We start from the raw sequence: 27,921 nt of genomic DNA, 5'->3' as shown, positions 1-27,921 counted from the left end.
TTCAACTGTCTTCAAAACCTTTCACAAGGTAACTGAAGTATTGAAGATTATCACAAAGAGATGGAGGTGGCCACGATTCGAGCCAACATCGATGAGGATCAACAAGCCAATATGGCAAAATTCCTAGCGGGACTTAATCCAGACATTGTAAACGTGGTTGAGTTACAGCATTATGTGGAGATGGAAGACATGGTGCATATGGCCATAAAGGTGAAAAAATAACTCAAAAGGAAGGGTTCCACACAATCTTATGGGAGTGTAACTTCAAAATGGTGGTAAAGTTCATACAAGAAGACTCATCCATTGTCATCCCATGAAAGAGGAGGACCACCCAAAGGAAGTAAGCCCATTACCGAAACCAGCAAGGGTAAGACTACCGCTACTCCAAGTCATTCCCGTGACATACAATGTTTTAAGTTTTGGGGCATGGACACATTGCAAGCCAATGTCCAAATCGCAACACCATGCTTCTTCAAGAAGATAGAGAAGTTGAATCAGAACAAGAACAAGAAGAGGATGAAATGAAGATGCTACCATTGATGAAGAAGAATTAGAGTATACCGTAAAAGGAGAGGTTGTTGTTGTCAAAAGGAGCCTAAATGTGCAATCCAATGGAGGAGATGGATAACGTGAAAATATCTTCCATACTCTCCGCCACGTTGGAGGAAATGTATGCTTTGTTATTATTGATTGAGGTAGTTACACTAATGATGCTAGTACCTTAATGGTAGATACACTTGGCTTAGCAACAAAAAAGCATCCACAACCTTATAAACTGCAATGGCTCAACGATGTAGGAGAACTCAAGGTGACCAAGCAAGTTCGAATTGCTTTCTCCATTGGGAACTACAAAGACGAGGTGTTATGTGATGTCGTTCCAATACATGCAAGCCATTTACTACTTGGAAGGCCTTGGCAATTTGATAGGCGAGTGATCCATGAGGGTTATACCAATTGGTATACATTCACCCATGGGGCAAGAAAGATAACTTTAGCTTAACTTTCACCAAAGCAAATACATGAAGACCAAATTAATTTGAGAGGAAAATTTGAAAGAGCCAAAGAAAGAGAGACCAAAATGGAGGTAAAAACAAAAGAGTGTGATCAAAACGAGGAAAGGAAAATCATCATTCTTTCTAAAGATAGAGATTTGAAAAAAGTATTTAATGACGGCAAATGAAGCACTTGTGCTCATGTACAAGGAATTTTTTTTGAACACTAACTACCTTGATAAAAATTTGCCTGCTTTTGTTGTGTCATTATTGCAGGAGTTTGATGACCTATTTCCGGAAGAAATACCAAGTGGGTTGCCACATATTCATGGTATAGAATATCAAATAGATTTTGTTCCTAGAGCCATCATTCCAAACCGACAGCTTACCAAAGAAACTAAGAAATTGCAAAGGCAAGTATCTGAGTTGATGACAAAAGGCTACATGAAGGAAAGCCTTAGCACATGTGCCGTGCCAGTTATACTTGTGCCAAAAAATGATAGAACTTGGCGCAAGTGTGTGGATTGTCGAGCGGTAAATAAAATTATGATAAAGTATTGTCACCCTATTCCTCGCTTAGATGACATGTTAGATGAGCTTAGCGGTTCTAACCTCTTTTCCAAGATTGATCTTAAGAGTGGTTACCACCAAATACGAATGCGAGAAGGTGATAAGTGGAAAACAATATTCAAAATGAAGCAAGGTCTTTACAAGTAGTTGTTTATGCCTTTTGGCTTAACTAATGCACCAAGCACATTTATGAGGTTAATGAATAATGTTCTTAGGCCATTCTTGGGTAAGTTTTGTGTGGTTTATTTTGATGACATTCTAATATATAGTAAAACCATGGAAGAACATGGTCAACATTTGAGGTCAGTTTTACTTATTTTAAGGAAGGAAAAATTGTTTGCTAATTTACAAAAATGTACTTTTTGTGCTGACAGGGTTGTTTTCCTAGGTTTTGTTGTGAGTTCTGGAGGTTTAGAGGTTGACAAAGAGAAGGTTAAGGCCATTGAAGAGTGGCCACGACCATCAAGCATTTCTCAAGTTAAGAGCTTCCATGGACTTGCAAGTTTTTATCGGAGATTCGTCCCAAACTTCAACACATATCCACCCCACTAACAAGTGTTATTAAGAAGAATTCTAAATTCTTTTGGGGGGAAGATCAAGAGAAGTCCTTTAATAGCATTAAATATTGCTTAATTCATGCCCCTTGCTCTACCTGATTTTAATTTAACTTTTGAGATTGAATATGATGCATCAGGTGTAGGAATTGGAGCAGTCTTGTCTCAAAGTGGACGTCATATAGCCAATTTGAGTGAGAAATTAAATGGAGCTACGCTTAAATATCCTACCTATGATAAAGATATTATGCTCTTGTGAGGGCAATGGAAACATGGAAACACTACCTTTGGCCTAAGGAGTTCATCATTCACATCGATCATGAGGTATTGAAACATATTCGGGGGCAACATAAACTCAACAAAAGGCATGCCAAATGGGTAGAGTTTCTTGAAACTTTTCCATATATTATCAAGTACAAGAAAGGTAAGGAGAATATAGTTGTCGATGCATTGTCACGAAGGTATGTTCTTTTAAACTCATTGGAATCTAAGTTGTTGGGTTTTACTTTTATTAAAGACTTATATGTTTCTGACTCTGATTTTGGGGAAATTTACAAAGCTTGTGAGAAAGGGACAATTGATAAATACTTTAAGCATGATGGTTTTCTATTCAAGGAAGAGAGACTATGTGTCCCTCAAGGTTCCATGCGAGAATTACTTACTAAGGAAACCCATGGAGGAGGATTAATGGGACATTTTGGGATATCAAATACTTTGTCTATACTTCAAGAACATCTATATTGGCCCAAAATGAAACGAGATGTGGAAAGGTTATGTGAGCGTTGCATTACTTGCAGGAAGGCCAAATCTAAAGTCATACCACATGGACTTTACACACCACTACCTATACCGGAAGCACCATGGATGGATATTTCAATGGATTTTGTGCTAGGGCTTCCATGCACAAAGAACAACAAAGACTCCATCTTTGTAGTTATTGATAGATTTTCCAAAATAGCTCATTTCATTCCCTGTGACAAAACTAATAATGTCTCACATATTGCTACTTTGTTTTTCATGGAAATTTTAAGGCTACATGGTATACCCAGAACTTTGTGTCTGATCAGGATGTGAAGTTCTTAAGCCACTTTTGGAGAGCCCTATGGAGTAAGATTGGTACTAAGCTACTATTCTCTACCATTTTCCACCCTCAAACAGATGGTCAAACTGAAGTGGTGAATCGAGTACTTTCCATGTTACTTCAATCCATCATTCGGAAGAATTTGAGAACATGGGAGGAGAGTTTATCACATGTGGAGTTTGTAGACAATCGTTCAATCCATACTACTATGGGGCGTACGCCTTTCGAAGTGGTGTATGGGTTCAATCCATTAACACCGATACACTTGTTACCATTACCCGCTGATCAAATTGTGAATAATGATGGACTTAACAAAGCCGAGTTTGTTAAGAAGCTTCATCAACAAGTGATGGAGAACATTGAAAAGTGAACTAAGCAATACGAGCAGCAAGCAAATAAGGGTCGTAAATGAATTACTTTTGAGCCAGGGGATTGGGTGTGGCTGCACATGAGGAAATAAAGGTTTTCGGCTCAACGAAAGTCCAAATTAATGCCTTGGGGAGATGGACCATTCCAAATAGTCAAGAAGATCAATGACAACCCTATCAATTAGATCTTCCACGTGAGTTTAATTTTAGTGCAACCTTTAATGTTGTTGACTTTTCTCCTTATGATATAGGTGACAATTTGGGGACAAATCGCCTTAAAGAGGGAGGGACTGATACGATCGTCAATAGCAAAGACCCGGAGAAGTACCCAAGTGGGCCATCACTCGAGCAAGGGCTAAGGAGTTTCAAGCAACCATGGATAGTATGTTTATATCAAGTTTGGAACATGATGAAGAAGGAATAATAAGGGAGGAACACTTTACATTGCTTATGCATGAATTTGCATGAGTACATTGCATAACATTCATTGCATTTAATAAGTGTGTTGTTCATTCAAGCATGCATTGCATTTAAATAATCTAGTTCATTTAGGGAAGTAGTTCAATAATTAAATTAGTTCATTTATTAAATTAACTCTTAATTGTTTCTTGCATGTCTTCAATTAAATATTGAATAAAGTTTAACTTTGTGTCTAGGTGCATGAGAGAAGTTGAAAGGTTTTATCATATGCAAGAATGCCATTCAGAATGTCTTCCAATTTTGGATGCGATACAGATGTGTTTGGTTATAGAAATCAATTGTAAATTATTACTCTATCTCTTATCTTTCCAATGCCTTTTGAATCACCTTAATCCGATATCAGAAGCTTGAGATATGATCGATTTATTGAAGACACTGCAGGTTGGAATTTTGTTACGGGAATTTTATGCATGGATGATTTGGATGAGTTTGAGCCAAAGGATAGTCTTTTCAACGTCATCCAAGTGACAAGCCTTTGAAGGACTCTTAATTCACCCATTCAAGGCATTCAAAGTTGATTGTTATCATCTAAATTCAAGGGTTGTTCATATTCTTCAAGGGAGCATGCAATGAAGGGTGATTTAATTCACTTGTTAAGACAATTTTCAGCATGGAATAGCAAGGGTCTTCCACCCCTTGGACAAAATTAAGGCTAAATTCAGCTTCAATTTGTTTATATTCATCCCCAAAATGATCTAGAATATTCAGCCAACCTTGAAGATAAGAAGACAAAGCATTCAAGTGCATTTTATTGCTAAATTGATGAGAATGTTTTCATCTTCTAAGTCTTTTCATATGCTGCTTAGAAACACTATAAATAGGCACCTTTGGGATCATTTGTACACACACATTTGAATATATAAAACATCTTTGAGAGGTTGCTTTCATCTTTTTCTCTTGTATAACTTTATCGGCTTCAAGATAGTCTTGTAGTCTTCATCAATTTCCTTTTGTTATAGCGTTGGTTCCTAGCTCATCTATAGTTAGTGGGTCACATCCCATACCCTACCATCACTACAGCAAAACAGGCTTTTTGTGGCGTTTTTTTACCTTTAGCGGCGTTTATAAGCGCCACTAAAAACACATGCGGCGTTAAGACAAACGTCGCGAAAACCGCCGTTGAAAATAGCGCCGCTAAAGTTCGCGGCGTTTTTAAACAAAAAACGCTGCAATAGGTATTGATATTTATCAGTATTGTGTGAAAAACGCCGTAATAGGTGTTGATATTTAGCGGCGTTTGTCAGAAAAATGCCGCAATAGGTGTTGATATTTAGAGGCGTTTGTTAAAAAACGCCGCAATAGGTGTTGATATTTAGCGGCGTTTTTTAGACAAACGCCGCAATAGGTTATGATGTTTAGCGGCGTTTTTCTCACAAACGCCGCAGTAGGTGTTGATTTTTTGCGGCATTTTCAACAAACGCCGTAGTAGGTTTTGATGTTTTGTGGCGTTTTTCTCACAAAAGCCGCAATATGTATTGATGTTTTACGGTATTTTTGCTAAAAACGCGCCGGTAAAGGTCTGTATATAGCGGCGTTTCTAGGATAAAAATGCCGTTAAATGTATGGTATATTGCGTCATTTTTTGTTACAAACGCCGCTAAATAACACATAATTTAACAGTCCTAAAAATTATGCTTGATTACCCCAAAACTGTTTTTTCAACCTGTTCCATTATCCAACAAATAAAACAATATTAACACAAACTCTATATCCATAACAAACAACATCAAATCCAATATAATAAATAAAAGTTTTCATTAATGTAATATAAGTTCAGTTAAACAAGGTTCAATAGAATGCTCATAACATAAATGAGACTACGATGGTGGATTTTGAGGATGCTTTTTCTGAATCATCATCATCATATCATTGAGTCATTTTTCAAATTCTTCATATCTCTGCTGATATGCTGCTTGTCTCTGTGTTGCCGCTGCTTCTTTCTCTGCTTCCGTTGCTGCTCTGGCTGCTTCTGTTGTTACTCTCTCTGCTTCCCTTGCTTCATTTTTCGCTTTCAAGTTAGCCATTTGTTGATCCATCTCAGCCAACTTTTCTTTTAAACGACAAACTTCTTGGTGGAAAGATCGAGACTGTGATGACATGTACTGTGATGAACTGGATCCAAAATGTTTGGTGGGAGTAATGAATGATCCTTGACAACGCACCTGACCATATCTTTCAGGACCCAAAACGTCATTAATAAATTGGTTTTCAATGTCATCATCATGAACAATACCTTGACTCGAAGCAGTAACATGATACTCCGCCTTTTTCTCCCTCAATTTTTCCTAATAAAGTGAATAATTAATTAAAATAAAAAATGTCATGGTAAATAAATTCAAGTAAATTTAAAACATCTACCCAAAAAATGTACCATAATTTCTGCAGCGTCAGCAGTCATATGAGTGCCATCCTTCTTCGTATGTGTCATGTAGAAGAGTTGGATTCGACCAACTTTAGAACCGGATGTATTTTCTTACAATGTACCATAATATAATTACTATGAGTTAGTATGTACATGGAATACAATAAACTATTTCAATAATCTATAATACCTCCTCATGAGCTATACAAGAAAAACTCTTCAATCCAGCCGTGTGCGTAAACTTTTGTTGTTGCCTGCTAGCAACACCAATATGCTCTCGGTCCTACAATGTCAAACAACCACTTTTAATGATGATTTACAATTTGTTACAATTATTTCTGAAAAATACATCATACCTGTCCTTTTTGTGAACTCCAAAATCTGACTGTATCTTCCCATTGGTACCTGAGCATTCCTGGTGGGACTGTTTGCAACTTCTCTTCAAGGATGAGATCATTATTGAAGTATTTCTTCTTTAAGGAGCTCTTGTGATCCCTTCATCTCTTCCCTAACGTTTGCTTCACATAATTGTCAGAGACCTCTAAAGAAAATTTCTCCTATACAGCAAATAAGTGTGCACCATAAGTATAAATTAGTATTGAATTTCTATAGAGTATGTATTATAATGACATTATTACCTTAACAAAATCCAACGCTTGATTTTTGTTACTATTAGGCATTTCGCGCCATGACTCGTAATTGATCGGTAACATATTCGCATTGCGTCCAACTATGCCTAAGTAACCTGCAAGAAGACGTGATTCTAGGCCAATAGGTTGACCGGCATCATTTCTTGAAACTTTGACACGATGCCCAGGAGGAAGTTGGTAAAATTCCTTCAAAGTTGTACGTCATCGACTCTTGCGCGTTCCAGCATTTTCAACTATATAAGAAATTATTAAATGCCAGTTTTGAAAATGAACAAAGTAGTAAATAATGTTTTGAAGATTACTTTGAATTTCTACGTCTTCTTCAACAGTTTCCGGAACTTCAGAAGACTCAGGTGCATTCGATTCCTCGTTATTTCTTTCTTCATGGTCTTCAGAAGCTCGAACAACCCGCAAATCATTTATTTTTCTCCTCGGCATGATATCTATAATAAACAAACATGAGTTATAAAAATGAATTAATTAATGAATATATTGAAAGACAACATGTTAAAGGTTATAACATTATAAATAAATAAATAAATATAAAATCGTACAAAAGTCTTATATAATGTCAGTTGTCATAAATATCTTCATCAACGTCCTCCCGAATCCATTGAAATTGTGTTGTATTACTAATAGTTTCATCTAAGTTTTGTGTTAGTAGAGGTAAACTTTCTGATCTTGTTTCAATGTCATCTCTACTTCCATCCCTGATGTCTATCAAGTCTCTGGGAGTATTTCTAAGCACAACATATCAACCGTCATCCATTGGATCGTGACAATAAAATACTTGTTTCACTTGAGAAGAAAATACATATGGTTCATCCATCAAACGTTGACCCGTGTGAATTAATCGAGAGAAATTCGCCATTGTAAACCCGAATTTATCTCTTTTTATATCTGTTTACATCAAACCAGTCACACCGAAACAACACAACCTTTCGTTTTCCATAATAATCTAACTCAATAATGTCCGTAAGATTTCCATAATAATTGACCTCTCCCTCCTGCGGATTATTGTCCCTTACAGTAGTATAACTTGTAGTTAATGAAGTAACTATGACTCCACAATTTTGTGTCCTTCTTAATCTTTCACGATATTTCATGTGGAACCTGAACCCATTAATGAGGAAGGCATTATATCTTTTAAATATTTTTTTCAGACCGTGATAAAGCCATTTAACTTCTTCACTAACTCCTCTCCCACTCCAAACCTATTACACATGAATGGTGAATTAATTTGCATTGACGTCGATATAAAAAGCAAAAGTATATAATTTATAAGTGTTCCATAAGATTTAGTTGCTTACCGTCTGGCCTAACCATTAATGAAAAGTTTCTGTGAATAACTTATGTAGCTCTCGCTGATTTAATCTTCGGGAGCGTGCTCGAGATCTCAATACTTCTTTAAACTCACTATAAAGAATATTATGTCGTTAAAAATTGATAAATATAAAAGATAAAGAGATTTCATTAGGATTGGGTCTGAAAGACTTACGTGCGAAAGGGATCTATTGAATCATGATAGAAAAGAACATATCGGTGTGCTTGTACCCAAGACGTGTCATCTAAGTGTGCAATTTCAACTTTCCCTAATGGTTGACCATAACTTCCAAAGAAATAGTGTTGAGGTAAGTCATCAGTACTTAACACATCATTTTGATTTGGTCTATTCCATCTTGTTTCAACATCTTCCAAATATCTAGAGCAAAATGTCATACATTCCTCTGCCAAATACCCTTTAGCAATTGATCCTTCCGGATTACGCTTATTACGACAATAAGTCTTTAACTTGCCCAAGAACCTATACACAAAACAACATACTACGTAAATACATTTTAGTGAGAGGTATAATCAGTAGTAATTTGAAACGTGTAATTCAAATACCACCTCTCTATAGGGTACATCCATCGATAGAAAACTGGACCACCAACTCTTGCTTCGTGAGGAAGATGAATTAGCAAATGCACCATAATTGTGAAGAATGAAGGTGGAAATATCTTCTCCAAGTTGCATAAAGTCAAGGCGACTCGATCTTGTAGTTTATAAAGTTTTTCAACCATTAGAACTTTCCCACATATGGATTTCATTATATTAGAAAGTTCAATGATACAAGACGTCACCTTACTCGACATGCAACTGCGAACAGCTACTGGCAGTAAATCTTGCATTAATATGTGATAATCATATGACTTTAAACCATAAAGTCTTCAATCTTTAACACTGACACATCGAGAAATGTTTGATGCATACCCATCTGGACTTTTATATCCTTCAACACCGTGCAAAACACTTCTTTTTCTTTCTTCGAAAGAGAAAAAATAGAAGGCAGCAAGAAATTTCTTCCATTTGGACGTAAATGCGGATGAAGATCATGCTGAATTCCCATGTCCACTAAGTCAAGTCGACTCTTAAGATTATCTTTAGATTTTCTGCCATCATTTAGAATGGTCCCGATAATATTCTCACAAACATTCTTCTTAATATGCATTACATCAAGATTATGTCTCAAAATCTGCTTTTTCCAATAAGGCAACTCGAAAAATATACTCATCTTTTTCCACAAGTCTACCTCGTTTGGATCATCCTCTTCATCAGACTCATCATCAAATTTTTTGTCAACTTCAGCCTCTTCATTGACTTGCTTTGCCTTTTTCTTTGATCGTGCACTACTTGGTTGATTCATCTTTCCATAAGTAAAATTGACATTTTTCAACATTCTGAATATTTGAGAGCCGGTTGTTTGGTCAGGAGCATTTCGAAACTCTTCATCACCATCAAACATATTCTTTTGACTTCTAAATCTATGATTATCAGGTAACCACCGACAATGTCCCAAATAAGAGAACTTCTTTCCATTAACCAACCACTTCAAACATGTTTCTACAGCACAACAAGGACAAGCATAACGTCCTTTGGTACTCCAACCCGATAAATTTTCATACGCAGGAAAATCATAATTGCCCATAATAAAGTCGCGCGTAAATTAAAGTTCTCCTTCGTCAACACATCGTACGTTTCGACCCCTTCATAACAGTTTCAACTCTGCAATTAGCGGCTGCATGTAAATATCAATATCATTTCCGGGGCCTTTCTCGCCGGGGATTATCATGGATAAGATGAAAGATGATTGTTTCATGCAAAATACAGGGAGGCAAATTGTATGGAACAAGTACAACAGGCCAAGTACTATACGAAGTACTCATGATTTTGAATGGATTAAACCCATCAGTTGCAAGATCGAGCCTGACATTTCGAGGATCTCTCGCAAAACTTGGATACTTGTTGACAAATGACTTCCAAGCTAAAGAATCTGTTGATGGCGTAATAATCCATCATTGGTTCTACCATCATGATGCCACCTCATAGACTCAGTAGTCTTGGAGGACATAAACAATCTTTGTAGCCTATGTATGAGAGGAAAATATCGCAGAATCTTAATCGGTTTCTTTCTTGATCGTGCTTGAGCTTCATCCTCAGTAACATTTTCTACCTCCCTTATCATCCATTGAGATTTTCCACATACATGGCAATAGTCCTGAATTTTTCGATCATCCCAATACAACATATAATCATTTTGACAACTATGAATTTTTTCATATCCAAGACCCAAATCTTTTATTATTTTCTTCATATCTTTGCATGATTGAGGGATTTTGCAAAAGGAAACACTTCTCCTAGTAACTCCAACAATTGCGTAAAGGAGTTACCAGTCCACCCTCCCAGGCATTTTAAGCGAAAAAGACGAATGCATAAAGAAAGCTTTGAAAACTTTGATCCCTCATAAAGTTGTTCATTCATTTCATTCAGCAACTTGTAAAACTTTACCGCTTCTCCATTTGGCTCTTCAGCACTTCCAATTCTTCCCATCTCAATGAAATCATTAACATCATTCTGATAATAATTTTCTGTAACATACGGCTGATGAGTGTGCATATTAAATGCATATCGTAACATCCCTTCCATACCATCTTCTCTAAAAGTTGGATGTGAGAAGGAGCAGGATAAGTCGAATAACTCGTGAAAGCATATCTATCTGGTACAAACTCTCTATGAAAGATCCATTTTCTATACCCCCGAACAAATCCAAAAATAACTAGATGCTCGTACACAACTTCATGAATGTGCCAGTTAATGTTAACACAGTTCTTACAAGGGCAAAGAATCATATTCTCTTGGCTTGCATTCAGAAAAGCTAAATTTAGAAATTGTTCGACTCCATTTCGATATTCGACGCTTACCCTTGAGAAATCCATCCAACTCTTATCCATTTCGTATTTCTGGAGTTTCAAATTCAAATATTAATTGCTAATATTATAGATAAATTTAGAACCTAAACAGAAGCATTATATTAAATTCTATCACCGTCTCTCTTTGTGGATAATCTGTAAATTCTAGAATAAATTCTAATTAGGTCTTAGATATACCCTGACCCTAAACTGGGAGAGTCACCCTTGACCTAAACATTTTTCGATCAAACCTTTCAACCCCGACAATTAGTCACCTTTCCTTTTCCTAAACAATAGTTTTAACTTTCATGCTTTTATTAGAACTCTATACAATCATTTGTACTGTATGAACTAATCAATCTAAAAATTACTAAATCTTTATATTGATAATTAAAATATTCTTATCTTTAATTGTGTAGAGATTTTAAATACAAATAATAAAATAACCTAACAACAAGTTATGAAGATATAACGTCCATTTATCCATGCCATGTGAGTTGGTTAATTAGGATCGATTCTAATCATCTAAGAGTCTTTTGATTATTTGGACTCTCCAACAATTATAATAAAACCTACTAAAAATTAGATAAGTATATAAAATTTAGATCAAATCATGAATTAAATTTTACAATTTTACCATTCAAAGAAACGAGGTTCAAAGAAACAAACCTGGGTAATGTTCACTCAAGAAAAAAATAGTAGACAAGTGCAAATAGAGGGTCCACAAATATAGTATTCACTGATTTAGAGCTTTAAAAATCCTGAATTCACAAACACAAATGATTATCTAACATAAGTACAGGACTAACATTAACAAATTGAAAATAAAACAAAGTTCTAAAAGCAGACACATTCAAACAAGAAAAAGAATAAAGTCCAAATTCTCAAATGTTACAGTGAGCATGGTATACAAGGAAGCATACCCACTACTTCAAACAACTCCAGATTTTAGAAAACATAATTTAGCTAAGCTATGACTTAACATGGTAATAGATGCTTTAGGTTAAATTGTAATTTTTCAAGAGACTTCAAAACAGGCTATAGTGAATACAAAAAGAGTGTTGAGGATTTTTGAGATTGTCTCTGGTCCAAAACTAAATACGAGAAATAAAAACTATTCAACATAAAGTTATAGCAGATTTCTCTCTACTTGGGAAATCGAATCAATTATGGAATCAAATCCTTTCCAACTAAGTATCTCGGACTACCTTTGGGTCAGTTCTTTAACTCTTTAGCAATGTGGCAGCCCATACTCGACAAAGTTCAGTCCAAGCAGAGAATGGAAACTGCCTAAAAGGTTGGAAGATAGGAGCTTATGAACATTAAAACTATTAATTTTACTGTGAATTTTTTTCAAAATTGTTGGACTAATCAAACTTCTTTTATTATGGCATCAACAATCAAATGGCAATGCAATGGTTTAGTTGTTACTCAACAAGGAAATAAGATTTTTTTTAAAAATAAACTAACCCCAGGAAAAGTCTTCTTACTCTGACAATTGCAGCAACTCACCTTATCGGTCTCCTCTCTCGACGGGCATATAGCAAAGCAACATCCTTAATCAACATACAAAAAAAAATAAATGAGAAAATCTCAAAATTAGGGTTCTAAAACCACAAATCTTACTCCAAACTAGACGATCAATATAATCTAATGTTGATAATAATATGCGATGAGAATATTTGATGAAACGCACTGGTAATCGAAGGAAGAATCGGGGATAAAAAAATTAGGGATCGGGCAGAAGAATTGGGGATATCTGATAATTAAATGGACAATGACGGCGTTTATATTAAAAACGCCACTAAAGGACAAAACTATTGCGGCGTTTATTAAAAAACGCCAATAACGAACAACTCAATTGCTACGTTTACATCAAAAACGCCACAAAATTACATGACTATTGCGGTGTTTTAAAAAAACGCCACTAAAGTACAAGTTTTTAGTAGCATTTATTACAAAAATGCCACTAAAGGACAAAACTATTGCGGCATTTTTTGAAAATTGCCACTATAGATTTTATCTATTGTAGCGTTTGTATAAAACGCGGCTAACATACATTCTATATCGGCGTTTGTAGTAAACACACTATATTAACCTTATTGCGGTGTTTATATAAAAACGCCGCTAAAGCATTATCCTTTTAACGGCGTTTGTTGGAAAAATACCACTATATATGAACCTATTACAGCGGTTTTTGATAAAAACGCCGCAAAAAGTCAGGTCTATAGCGGCGTTTTTGTATACAAACTCCGCTAATTACCTTTATTTATATAAGATAATTGATTTTAAATATTTCATTCTGCTTTCCATAAACTAAATTAATATCATATAGCTTTATTTAATTAATAACAACCATACCTTCAAAACAGGCTATAGTGAATACAAAAAGAGTGTTGAGGATTTTCGAGATTGTCTCTGGTCCAAAACTAAATACGAGAAATAAGAAACTATTCAACATAAAGGTTAATAGCAGATTTCTCTCTACTTGGGCAAATCGAATCAATTATGGAATCAAATCCTTTCCAACTAAGTATCTCGGACTACCTTTGGGTCAGTTCTTTAACTCTTTAGCAATGTGGCAGCCCATACTCGACAAAGTTCAGTCCAAGCAGAGAATGGAAACTGCCTAAAAGGTTGGAAGATAGGAGCTTATGAACATTAAAACTATTAATTTTACTGTGAATTTTTTTCAAAATTGTTGGACTAATCAAACTTCTTTTATTATGGCATCAACAATCAAATGGCAATGCAATGGTTTAGTTGTTACTCAACAAGGAAATAAGATTTTTTTTAAAAAATAAACTAACCCCAGGAAAAGTCTTCTTACTCTGACAATTGTAGCAACTCACCTTATCGGTCTCCTCTCTCGACGGGCATATAGCAAAGCAACATCCTTAATCAACATACAAAAAAAATAAATGAGAAAATCTCAAAATTAGGGTTCTAAAAACCACAAATCTTACTCCAAACTAGACGAATCAATATAATCTAATGTTGATAATAATATGCGATGAGAGAATACCGACAGTTTTACGGTGGGCACTCTTAGTTCTACGGTTGTGGGTGACCGGCGGTGCGACGATGATGATTGGTGGTACAACGGTGGTCACTCGTGGCTCTACGGTTGTGGGTGGTGCACAGATTTGATGAAACGCACTGGTAATCGAAGGAAGAATCGGGGATAAAAAAATTAGGGATCGGGCAGAAGAATTGGGGATATCTGATAATTAAATGGACAATGACGGCGTTTATATTAAAAACGCCACTAAAGGACAAAACTATTGCGGCGTTTATTAAAAAACGCCAATAACGAACAACTCAATTGCTACGTTTACATCAAAAACGCCAAAAAATTACATGACTATTGCGGTGTTTTAAAAAAACGCCACTAAAGTACAAGTTTTTAGTAGCATTTATTACAAAAATGCCACTAAAGGACAAAACTATTGCGGCATTTTTTGAAAATTGCCACTATAGATTTTATCTATTGTAGCGTTTGTATAAAAACGCGGCTAACATACTATTCTATATCGGCGTTTGTAGTAAACAACACTATATATTAACCTTATTGCGGTGTTTATATAAAAACGCCGCTAAAGCATTATCCTTTTAACGGCGTTTGTTGGAAAAACACCACTATATATGAACCTATTACGGCAGTTTTTGATAAAAACGCCGCAAAAAGTCAGGTCTATAGCGGCGTTTTTGTATACAAACTCCGCTAATTACCTTTATTTATATAAGATTAATTGATTTTAAATATTTCATTTCTGCTTTCCATAAACTAAATTTAATATCATATAGCTTTATTTAATTAATAACAACCATACATTTTAAGTAAGACACAAGTTATGCATACATATATTTAGCAACAAAATACATTACAATTTAGAAACATTAAAGTTATGCATAAACAGTCTTAACCATATTGTTCACTAGAATTTAGTTGTGCTCATTCGAGGGGAAAGAACGTATGAAAGCTGTTTTCCTTGTTTGACGACTTATCATTAAGTTTTTCCTCCGTGTAAACTCTATATGGAGAAACTCTTCATCCATTTCACTAAATAAATCTCCTACCTCTGGTTCACCAAGAAGATTCCTTGCGCGCTTCAGTGCTTCACTTGAAACAGATAACGACCTTCTACCTATAGTATGAAACTTGATTGTAGGTGGCTTACGATATGAATAAAAATTAAAATAAATTTAAATAGATAATATAAATGTTTACTTGGAGTAACAGTAGAGGCAACTTCATCTTCATTGAGGATAGATACTGCTTTTGCAATTAAAGATTCTTTCAACATCACAAAGTTACCAAATTTAGTTCTAAACATCGGATAATTATCCACTCCTCTATCATCATTCTCAATAAGCTTCGAAGATCCTATATGCGTATAATCTATGAAATTTGACTGAGCGTAGAAAAACAAATTATAGCGGCTGAAAGCTTCATAGATTATTACCTTCAAGAAGAAGATCGACCATGGAAGGGTATGGAGCAATAGCAGTTCCTTTCGGGTCATCATCCAGTTTCGATGGCGAGACCGGACCGATATCCTCCCAACGATAATTTGATCCATCATCAGAGAAAATACGCCACTTAGATATTTCGTCGAAGATAATTTCTCTTAGTCAAGGCAACACCTTCTCTTTTTTTTTCTCAAATACGTTAGCTTTTTGGGTTTTCTCCATTTTCAGAAGACCAAAAAAATGAAAAAGATCATTAATGATAAGAGGGATCAAACCGTGCAGTTGTGTTATAGTTCGTCGGTGAGAGGCCCGATTTGGTCGCCGGGACATACAAACGATGACGTCGGTAGGAATCGTTTGAGAGCTATTGTTGTTCCAGAGAAGAAGCTTTGAGGGAAGAAGAGTTTAAATGATTTTAAGGTTCGGGTAAGAGAAAAGAAGGACTATATATTTAACATTTTACGGCGTTTATACAAAAAAAATGCCACTATTGATTACACTATTGTGGCGTTTGTTAAAAAAAACGCCACTATTGATTAAAACTATTACGACGTTTTTCTAAAAACGCCACTATTGATTAACACTATTGCAGCATTTGTCTAAAAACGCCACTATTTATTATCACTATTAGGACATTTTAGGAATAAACGCCACTATATGTGTAATCTATTGCGGCGTTTTGGCTAAAACGCCACTATATATTAATCTATTACAGCTTTTGTGGTATAAACGTCGCTAATTTACCATTCTATTACGGCGTTTGTTAAAAAACGCCGCAATAAACCACTTTATTGCGGCGTTTATTGTAAAAACGCCGCTATTTGTCAACTCTATTGCAGCGTTTTTACAACAAACGCCGCTAAATTATCAATTTATGGCGCTACGATTGTAAACGCTGCTATATGTTTAACTTTTGTGGCGTTTTCTCTCCAAACGCCGCTACATATCAGTTTTGCTATAATGCATTTCGATTCCATCTTTTTATATTGTTGGTTCTTAGCTCCAAATAGCTAACGGGTCACAATCCGCTTTAACCTTACAACACTATTTGCTACGACAACACATTATACTTCACAATATATTTTCACTACCATTAAACCACAACAATCATCACTCTTCCATCACCTTCAAACAACTTCCTCATTCTTTTCATTCCATCATTTCAATTATTATTTCATATCATTTCCTTCTTATGTTTATATTTATGCAATTTCAGAGTTTGAGCTATCATTACGGGGTTTCTTACTAGAATCACGATCGGGCATTCACATATATGTATCAAAACATATAATCGAGATCATATCAAGTATACTAGCTAGGAGAGACCATTTCAGGAAAATAATTAACTAGTTTAGCTATCAAAATCGTAGTGATGGTCTTGTGGATAACAGATCAACATGATATGGGCTTGTACTCCTTAACCACACTAGAGTTAGGTAACTTAGGGACTAAAGTAACATCTGTTGCATTGAAAACATGAAACATTTCATATGTAACAAAGAAATGCTTCACATCAGCATACAAGTCATCTCCTACAATATCCCAAGAAGATTGGAAAAAAATCATAGGTAAAGCCATCAATTTCAAGGGACTTGTCTTTACCTTGACTGTAAATAGCAGTTTTTATTTCATCCCTAGAGACCTCCTTGACCAAGTCAACCATCGATTACTTCCTCACGTTATCTTCATGGTCTTTTACATAGGTCTAAAATTGAGGGATGACCCAATAAATTTTCCTACTAGTGAATGTTTTCACTCGAAGACTCATTCCTCAAACATGACATTCGAAGAAATAACCATCGTAGAATTCTTGCAACATTATGGTGGGAAGAAGTTCAGATATTGCTTCTCCACTCCAGAAAATAAGCTCTTCCAATCCTATCCCTCTCCTATCAACGAGAAACCATCTTGAGATAATCAATAAACTAAACCAGCAAAAATCGAGAAAAAGTCCAAAATCCCCAAAAACAATAATCCAACTATTGAGAGAGAGAAACATATTTTATTAGAGATATTAGTTTATATGATAATTATTATTTTAGTTGATATAATATCATTATTGTGATTAGAAAAAAGAAATTGATATATATTAATTTTCTTTTAAACTTTTATGATTTAGAGTTCACCATTTAATATTTAAATTTTTATATTTTATTTTAAAATTATTTTTTATATTTGTTGTATCTTATTGATAATTATTAATTTATTAAAAAAAATATTCAACTATTTATATATAGAAGAAAATGTTATGTGAAAAATAAATAACAAAAAATTCACATCAACATCGTTATTATTTTCTTATAATTAATAATTAAAATAAAAAATATAATATTAATGATGGAATTTACCCAATAAATTATTATTCATAATAGATATCTGTGCATACCAAGATGGAAAAGATATAAATGATTAATTACATGATTGATCACTTATATTTGTTTTTTTCTATTTTTCCTCACTAATTTCAAAAAAAAAAAATATATATATGGTCACTTTCATTTTTTATTTAATTAAGATATTGTCACTTTAATTTTTATTTAATTAAGATGTAGTCACCACGGGTTTACTGACATCGATAGTTAACAAAATCGGTGACATGGTATTTAAATATTTTGGTATAATAACTCATTTTGTCATTGGTATTTACATGTTCTCTCAATTTAGCCATACTTTTAATAAATTAAAATAAATTTAATCCTTCAATCGAATGATGATACGTGTCGTGTCACGTGTCACCATTTAGTTGGAGGGCTAACTTTATTTTAATTTAATATATTTATTTTCCACCAATTAGAAAGTGACACATATCACCCTCTTGTTGAAAGAAAATAAAGCAAAGCAAAGTAAATTGGGGCTAAAAGGATTCAAGCATAGGTATCTTGGAGAACTAAACATGTACCAACTATTAAGCAAGACCAATGCTTGGTCTAAAATAGACAACATGATGTATATATTTTGTATCTTAGTGTATAAACATTTAAATTAAATTCATAATATTTTTTATATTAACTTATTCAATATATTTTATTATTAACTTAACTTAAAATATATTTTTAAAAGTTTAGATAAGAATAAAATATACATTTTAAATTAAAATAAAAAAATATGTTTAAATTAAGTTAATCATTAAATATATTTAATAAGTTAATATAAAAATATTTCTTAAATTTAATATATATATATATATATAATATTGTGAATTTAAGTTAATTATTTAAACACTAAAATACAAAATATAAATATTATGTTGTCTATTTTAATTTAAGCATTAGTCTTGACTTAATGGTTAAGTACAAGCTTAGATTCCTAAGTGATCTAGTTTCAAATCCCTTTTGGCCCTAATTTGCTTTTTCCCTTTAAATTCTTTCAACGAGAAAGTGATATGTGTCACTATCTTATTGGTGAAAAATAAATATTTCATTTTAAAATAAATTAAAATAAAATTAATCTTCTAATCAAATGATGTCATTTGATTGGAGGAATAAATTCATTTTAATTTATTAAAAGTAAAACTAATTTGAGAGAATATTTAAATAATATAGATCAAATGTGTTATTATACCAAAATATTTAACTACCATGTCACCTATCTATTAACTTTTAACAACATTTAACCCATAATTATCACATCTTAATTAAATAAAAATAAAAATAATTATATTTTAATTAAATAAAAAAAAATGACCCTACACTATATTTTTTTATATTAATAAGAAAAAGTGAATAAAACCAAACCTAAATAATCAATCGCCCAATCGATCAACTGGTTCAAAGATTCTTAGGTTCATCGCCAACGCGTATAGAAATTTCAAAACCCTGGCTTCAGGGCTTATCAGAAAGTTTCTCCCTCAAAAATTTTCGATCTTGTAGTGTATGATCATTACTCTGTGGGTTCCCTCTAGTATGATATTTGTGATCTTGTAGTGGACAAGTTTTTTATTTTTGATTTGGAGGTTTGATCTGATTTGCGAATCTAGGAGGGTTTCATTGTGGTGTATTAAGAGTAGTGTGTGGGTTCCAGGGTCCTTTTAGCATGTTATTGTGATCTTGATTTGGACGAGTTTTCAATTTTTGATTTGGAGATTTGATCGAATTTACCTGCACTAGGAGAGTTGCATTGTGGTGTATTATAGAGTAGTTTTTTAGGTGCAAAAGTCCTTTTAGTTTGATATCGATGATCTTGTATTGTCTCAAATTCCTTTGTCTGAAAGTACCTAGGGTGCGTTTGATTCGTGGAATCTTACATTACCAAGGGAAATGTTTTTTTTACGGAATTACATTCTCACATTTAGTTCACGGAATCTTATATTACCGAGAATATTTTCTTCCCAATAGTAACATTTTTTTGTTAAAATGGTGGGAATGTCATTACCTCCTAGGTAATCTTACATTCCCACCACTTTGGACAAGAATACCCTTGGACTAATGAATTCTTTTTATAATGATCCTTTTAAATTCTTATTTTTTATATTTTACTCAAAATTATAAAAATAATAATAATATAAAAAGAGTTTGATTTACTAAAATATTAATAATTTTGAGAATTTAAAATATTTTATATTTTTAATATTCAATTTTACTATTTATAATTTTATGGGATGAAAAAATAGTATTATTGTAAAAATGTAATTATTTAAAATAATATTTTACTACCATAATATTATTTTTATATTATATTTTATATAAATAAATATGATACTTATGAACATTATTTAAAAATATAAATATAATATATTAATTATATATTGAATGTAATTTCTCCTCAAAAGTTAGATAGTATAACGATTAAAATATTTTTATGAATTTTCATTCAAATATTTGTAAATTGATATTAAAGTTTAACTTTAAAAAAATATATCGCAAGGATAATTTGATAAAATATGCATCCAAGTAATCTTATATTCCTCCAACCAAACACTGTAATCTTACATTCATTCTAAACAAATCAAGTAAGGTAATACAATATTCTCATAGTAATGTTACATTCCAGTAATGTTATTACCAAAGATAATCTTACATTCCGTGAACCAAACACCCCCTAAGAGTTTTTAGGTTAATCACAAGTATGATGTCTGTTTTGATTCAGCAAATAATAGTGTTTGTCCAGAAATGTGTTGGCTAATCTTTTATTATGACCAAGTTAAATAGAATATAGAAATGGTAGACAAAAATGTATATTCTCAGTCTCACTGGAGGTTATCATTCTTTGTCAAGATTACCATTGAGTACGAACTTTATTGTTGCAATATGATTGTTGCGAAAACTTTATGTCTGCCAATAATGATGTCAGTAGTTTTACATTGATTATAGCCTTTTCCAACAAATGCTAACAATTGAGGATCTAAGGTTTAATGACTTCTTGTGAGACAATGATTTAACCCTTCTGATTCCAATTATTCAAAAAAAAAAAAACTTTCTGGTTCCAAGACAGAACGTGGTAAATATAGACTAGTTAGAAAGAACCACCCCTCCCCTCTTTCTTTCCAAATTATCGATTTGTAAGTACACGTGGACTTGCGGAACTGGTGAAGATTTTGTGGGAAATGTGAGGAACTGCTTGTTAAGAGGACTAGCATACACATTGAAGCCCCATTTAAAGAGGAGAAGAAGATAAAAAGAGTGAATTTTTGTCTTAATTGCTTCCATTGCCTGGATACAGTGATCAAATAGATCTGTATTCATTTGTCAATTCACATTTTAAGTATCAATCTTGCCTTTCTCATTTAAGTTGATTGTAACTCTCCTGTTAGCTAGTTTCTTGCTCATTGTAATCTTTGTGTAAAATCCTAGTATCTCCCGTTGTTTATTCTCATTTCTCAGGGAAAGCAAACTAAATGCAATCTTTTTTTCTTTTTTTGCTTTCACAGGAGGTTCCTAATGCTGGATTTTTATTCTATGTAGAGACGAAGGTTTATAAAATGATTACAAGAAGTTTTGTGAATCCATCATTTGGCAAGTAAATCATGTGCCATTATAACTTAGTTTTGTTTCATTTAAAATGTTTGTATATTGTTGTTAAAAATGTTCTCGACTTTTACCTTTATGCATACCCTCTTGTGTTGGATTAGTATTGCTTCTGTTTGTTGGTTAATTGGGCTCATGTTCCCACTTCCATTAGCCAGCCAAGCCAGCCAAGGGACATATTTGTTGGATATCCATCCAGCAATTCTTGTTTTGCAGTAGTATCTTTCAACGTCAGCCTGATTACTTATTGGGGTTATTTTCCTCATTTACTTTGATAATTCTCATGATTTACAATATGATAAAGATATATACATAATTCCAAGTCTTTAAGATTTGCCCAATCCTTGAAATAAGCTTTCTAAGTTCAAAATATGTTTAATATATTATTCAAACACTTTATACTATTTTTTTAATGTCACATTTCTCTCAAAATATCAAAACTCACAATTTTATTCAAATTTTGAGAGCTTTGAAACTCCTATAGAAGTTTTGAAATTTCTAAAAATAGTGTGTTTAGAACTTTTTGAAACTTTCTCAACGGTCAAAAAATTTATTTCCAGTTTTGGAGAGTTTTAAAACTTTACTGAAATTTTCTAAACTTCCTGGGTAAGTAGTCTTAAATGCGCGAATTTGTGCTTCAAACTCCTTTCAACAACCTTAAACGTTAGAATTCAATGATAGTATATAAAAAGAATATTTAAACAGTTAAGAACAGACAAGAAAACTATTCCAACGACCAAAGATCAGAAGGAGTCAAATTTGTGTTGAATTTTAATCTTTCTTTTATTTTGAGCGCTATTGCATTCATTATAATTTTTATTCTAGTGTTCTTGGTACAAACAATCTATTGTGAGGATGTTCAAAGTTTGCTCATTTGTTCTAGTGTTCTTGGTACAAACAATCTATTGTGAGGATGTTCAAAGTTTGCTCATTTGTAATTACTCCTTGGGAAGGGTTGAACATTTAAGACTGTGATACAAGTCTTAATGCTTTGTAAAATTACATCTTATCTTAAAAGGTTAGAATAAATTAGTGAATCCATTGAAAGGAAGTTAAGGCTGTGATCTTGTGTGATTGGATGTGCATCATGTATGTTTGGTTTTGCACCGTCATATATGAGCATTTAGTTGGATTCAATGTACTTGGTTTTATTTGGTTCATTTTTAGTGTTAGAGGTGTTCATAGGTATGGTCAATATTTTCTTGTCCAAATCTATTTTCATGTTTAATTCAAACAACTTGTAGATGAATTTTCGAGCTTGAATGTACTGATGGACTCCTAAAAGTATCTAGTCATCGTACAACTATCACGTGTGTTTTTGGAGAAAATGTTATTAGAAAAACACGTAACTATCGTACCAAAATATTGTAAACATATGTCGATTTGTTGAGCTGATATTATTTTTTGTAATCATAGTTACTTTGTTAGAAGTTTGTTAAGCTTCTGTTAGTTTGTTTACAGCATTGCTAGTAGACTAGTTTAAATTGGCCTTTTGTATCTTATTTTGTACGCTGCATTGAATGAATAGAAGTTGAGAGTTTGATTTTGTAAAACAGAAAGGTGGGCATGTAATCGAGGATGACATTGGATTTTAAAATGAGAAGAAAACAAAAGCATCATCGTCTAATCACCAGAGCAGAAATGTGTAATATATTAGACCACAAGATGCTGCCGTTGTCACCACCAAAGAACTCACAAGTATGATTTTTGTAGGTACGTGTGAGCAATTTTAAATAATAATAAATATATATAGAGAGAGAGGAGTTAGGATCCATTTACACATAGTGTAATATTTTTAATTTTAGATCATTTTAAGATCGTTGGTTGAGTATAAATCAAAAGTTGAAATTAACTTTTCATTTCTTACCGTTAATCTCAACATTTGATTTATTCTCATTCAACTATCCTAAAAAGTATAAAAGTTTTTAGTTTTACACTATGTAATTGAATTCTAACCATATATATGTATGGGTTAGGGTCCGGTTACATTGTATAAAATTATTTTAGTTTTGTATCATTTTAGGATCGTTGGATTAGGAAAATCAAAGGTTAATATTAACATCTCTTTTTTTACTATTAATATCATCATTTAATGTCTCATTCAATAGTCCTAAAATGGTGTAATTATATATATAGGGACATGATTCGCTTACACTATGTAAAACTAATAAGTTTTACATGAATTTATAGTCATTAGATTTAAATAAGTATATAACTTACATTTAATTAAAATTTATAACATATAATCTTTTAACTTATAGTAAAATAATATTTCTTTTTACTCGAACCAGTCCTTAAATCTCAAATCTTAAAATCTCAAATCGAACTCTTACCTTAAATTTTAAACCTTAAACCCAAAACTCTAATTTATAAACCCTAAAAACCTAAACTCTAAATGTAAATCTTAAATCTCAATTCCTAAACATTAACCCTAAAAAATATTATTTTACTATAAATTAAAGAAATATTTATTTGTAGGTTGTAAATTTAATTAAATTTAAGTCATTTATTTAAATTTAATAATTATAAATTAATTTAAAACTTATTAATTTTATATAATGTAAGTGGATCATATATATATATATATCAAGTAAAAAAAAAGAATAAAATCTCTACTTTATTCGGTCGGATCCACACTGTAAAGGAGTTTGTCTGTAGTTATGCTTCTTAAATTACTAATATTTTTAGCTTTTTGAAGTAAATTGTTAATATTTTTTTAAAAAATATTAAGATAATTATAAAGTAGTATTTTTTTTAAATATTTTTAATTATTTGATAATGATCACTCAATCATTATGTTATAATTTACTATTTTCGAATATGTGATTCTAAAATAATAATGATCCCTTTAACTATTGAGATAAATTGATTCGTACATAAATTTTTAAATGTAAAAGAAAAAAAATCACAGACTAAACGATACATTGTGATTAAATAACAATATATAAGAATGTATTACTGTATGAAATGATTTCAACAACTAACTCATGATGAAATAGTAAAGAATTTGTTAGCGACTCCCAAAAACAAACAGGTTTGGCTCTATTTTAATAAGTGGAAAATTTACATTTTAGTCCATTAAATAATTTAATTCAATTTCTCTTTATTTTTTCATTGATCTTTTTTAATTTCCCGTCTCCTTCAGAAAGTTACTTTTTAATACACTCAAACAAATTATAATTTAATAAAAAAAAAATAATAATAATCCTAAATTAATTAAATTATAAACGATTATATATATAGCAATTAACCCACACAACTTCATTTAATATCAACATTGAAGATAAAATTTCTGGCTTTATCAATAAATTTTAGAGTAAACTACACATTTAGTATTTAAATTATCATTTTTGATAAGTTTGAGTATTTAAATTTTTAATTTTTTTCAAAATTATATATAATACTTAGTTTTTGTTTCTTTTTATACTTTGACGTTAAAAATTTAACGGGTGATTTGCATATGACGCTTTTTTATGGATAAATTACATTATTCATCACTCAACTATCTTCTCACCCATATCTTGGTCACTAAAGTTTAAATATTTTAATTTAATTATTTAACTTTCAAATTAATCCTATTTAATAATTTAATTTTTAAATTTATTTTTATTTTAATTATATATTAATAAAAATGTCATATAATAAAATTATCAATAAAATAAAATAAAGTGATTAAAATATGAGCAATATGAAAGTTAAGTTTTGAAGTTACTAAAATGAAACAAAAACTAAAATTAATATTATTTTTTTAAAAAAAATTATGTATTAAAATAAATTAAAATTAATCGTTTATATACTAAACACTTTGTTGACCAAAAATTTACTTTAATTGGATTGGGTCCTCTGTACCTCTTAGGCTTAAGGCCTTGTCATTATTCGTATTCCCACGTGTCACCTTCTTCATCGTCAATATGGAGGACAAAGTTATTGTCCGACGGCTCTCTTCTTCTATTCATCCCTAAAGTTGTCGTTGAAGTTACTTCACCTTTCTTTTTCCTTTTCCTTTTCCTTTCCTTTTATCTAGGGCTGAGCAACGAAACCGAGAAAATCGAAAAATTGACACGAATCGAATAAAACGATTCGGTTCGGTTGGATTTGACTTTAAATGGTTCGATTTTCGGTTCGGTTTAAAGGTTTCATTTTTTTGATTCGGTTCGGTTTGGATTTTCCATATGGAACCCATTTGTTCCATATTGAACCGAATAGGCAATTTTTGTAAAAAAAATTATAGTTTCAAGTGATTTTTTCATTGAAAAACCGAAAAACCGAACCGAACCGAAAAAACCCGAACCGTTAAAAAACCCGAACCGAACCGAAAAGTTTTTTAACTATTCGGTTTCGGTTTAAATATTGAAAACCTGTTTATTTCGATTCGGTTCAGTTTTTAATAAAAAACCAAACCAACCGAACCGAATACACCCTACTTTTGTCTCATTAACGTCAACAATACACCAACCAAAGTATTTATTTTCTTCCTTTCGATTATCTTATGCATGGCAAACACATCATTCGCCGTAGGACTTATGAAACCCATAGATTTATTAAATCAATTATCTGAGACGATTTGCAATTAAATCCCCTACTTTACATCTGATTTATGTTTGTCATAATTATTTACAATGATTCGGATTTTTAAAAAATATAAAACTTTTAATCTTGGTTATGAAATTAATTCAAAAGGCATAAGCCTAAATTCCACAACTTAATTGGGTTGGCAAGCATCTGCCAGATCTTTTTTAAAAATAAAACGAATTTAAACAGGATCCAGCCTTTCATAATTAAATTAATTTCTGAATTTAAAATCTGTTATATATAGATTATTATTTGATATAATAAGTTGAAAATTATATATTTTCTAATTTTATAAATGAATTAAAAACTAACTATTAGGCTTCAGATTTAAATTTCATCTTTTATGAAATTATATATGAGATTTCTAGTTAATTTTAAATTACGTTAAAATGTTTGACCGTTCAATTTATTATTGAAATTGTTATTCAATTTAGTATTTAATCGTTAATAAAAAAAATATAGTTTTTAACTCAGTTTTAAAAAATTCCACCACGTATACTGTGATTTATGCAAACACATATATACTTATTTATTTTTAAATATTGGCTAACAACTTATAAAATGTTAAAAGATTGGCAGACTCCGGATTGTACTAAATATGGCGGTTCTTTGTTTCCCATAGTGGCTCCACCGTAATTAATTGCAAATCCAAGGGGGATTTTACTTGTAATCCTTTATCCCCGCCTCTTCCACTCTGCTCACTCTACATGCAAAGTACACCGACCTTCTGTCTTTGCCTGGGTTTGTTTTCGTTTTAAAGACACAAAAAGGTTGTAGAGAAAGCTGAAAAAACAGCGAAAATAAACGGACTCAATAAACGGTGGATCCTTGCGTCACGTCGACCTTGATACCGGAACCAACGGCTGGGCCTCACCTCCCGGTCATCTATTCTCTCTCCGTTCCGTTAACTACCTCACTAAACGAGAAAAATCCCCCGCCGGAGACTACCTACTCGCTCCGCTCCGGATGGACTGGCTCAAGTCAACTTCTAAGGTCGACAACGTACTCGCCCGACCTGACAACCGTGTTATTCACGCGCTCAGAAAGGCTCAATCCCTAGGCAAATCCATGAAAAGCTTTATTTTCGCCGTTAATCTTCAAATTCCCGGCAAAGATCATTATAGCGCCGTGTTCTATTTCGCTACGGAGGATCCTATCCCTCCCGGCTCTTTACTTTACCGATTCATTAACGGCGATAATGCGTTCAGGAACCAACGGTTCAAGATCGTCAACCGGATTGCCAAGGCGGTGGGCAATTACGCCGCCTGATTGTTAGGTAAAGCTTTGACCTGTAATTACCATAGAGGACCTAATTATTTGGAAATTGATGTAGATATCGCCAGCTCGGCAATCGCTAATGCGATTTTGCACCTCGCATTGGATACGTGACGAGCGTTACAATCGATATGGGGTTTCTGGTGGAAGCGCAGACCGAGAATGACTTGCCGGAAAAGTTGATCGGTGCCGTTAGGGTTTGCCAGATGGAGATGTCGTCTGCGACTGTGGTCGAAGCTCTCACGCCGTCACCGATTCAACGGCTGTTGCTGCTCGTGGAATGGGTTGTTCGAAGGTTAATCACCACAAGTCCGGTGATGACGACGACAAATGATGTAACGAGGTTAATCTT

At 32.8% G+C, this 27,921-nt stretch overlaps 1 pseudogene; it reads left to right on the top strand.

Moving 5' to 3' along the window:
• Nucleotides 1–60: 60 nt before the first annotated feature.
• LOC120169393 lies at nt 61–27,921 on the top strand (annotated as a pseudogene).

The sequence above is a fragment of the Hibiscus syriacus genome, unplaced genomic scaffold (assembly GCF_006381635.1).
Source record: "Hibiscus syriacus cultivar Baekdansim isolate YM2019G1 unplaced genomic scaffold, ASM638163v2 tig00111759_pilon, whole genome shotgun sequence".
NCBI classification, from domain to species: Eukaryota; Viridiplantae; Streptophyta; class Magnoliopsida; order Malvales; family Malvaceae; genus Hibiscus; species Hibiscus syriacus.
The sequence above is the reverse complement of the archived record's forward strand: the minus strand, read 5'-3'. Positions and strand labels throughout refer to the sequence as shown.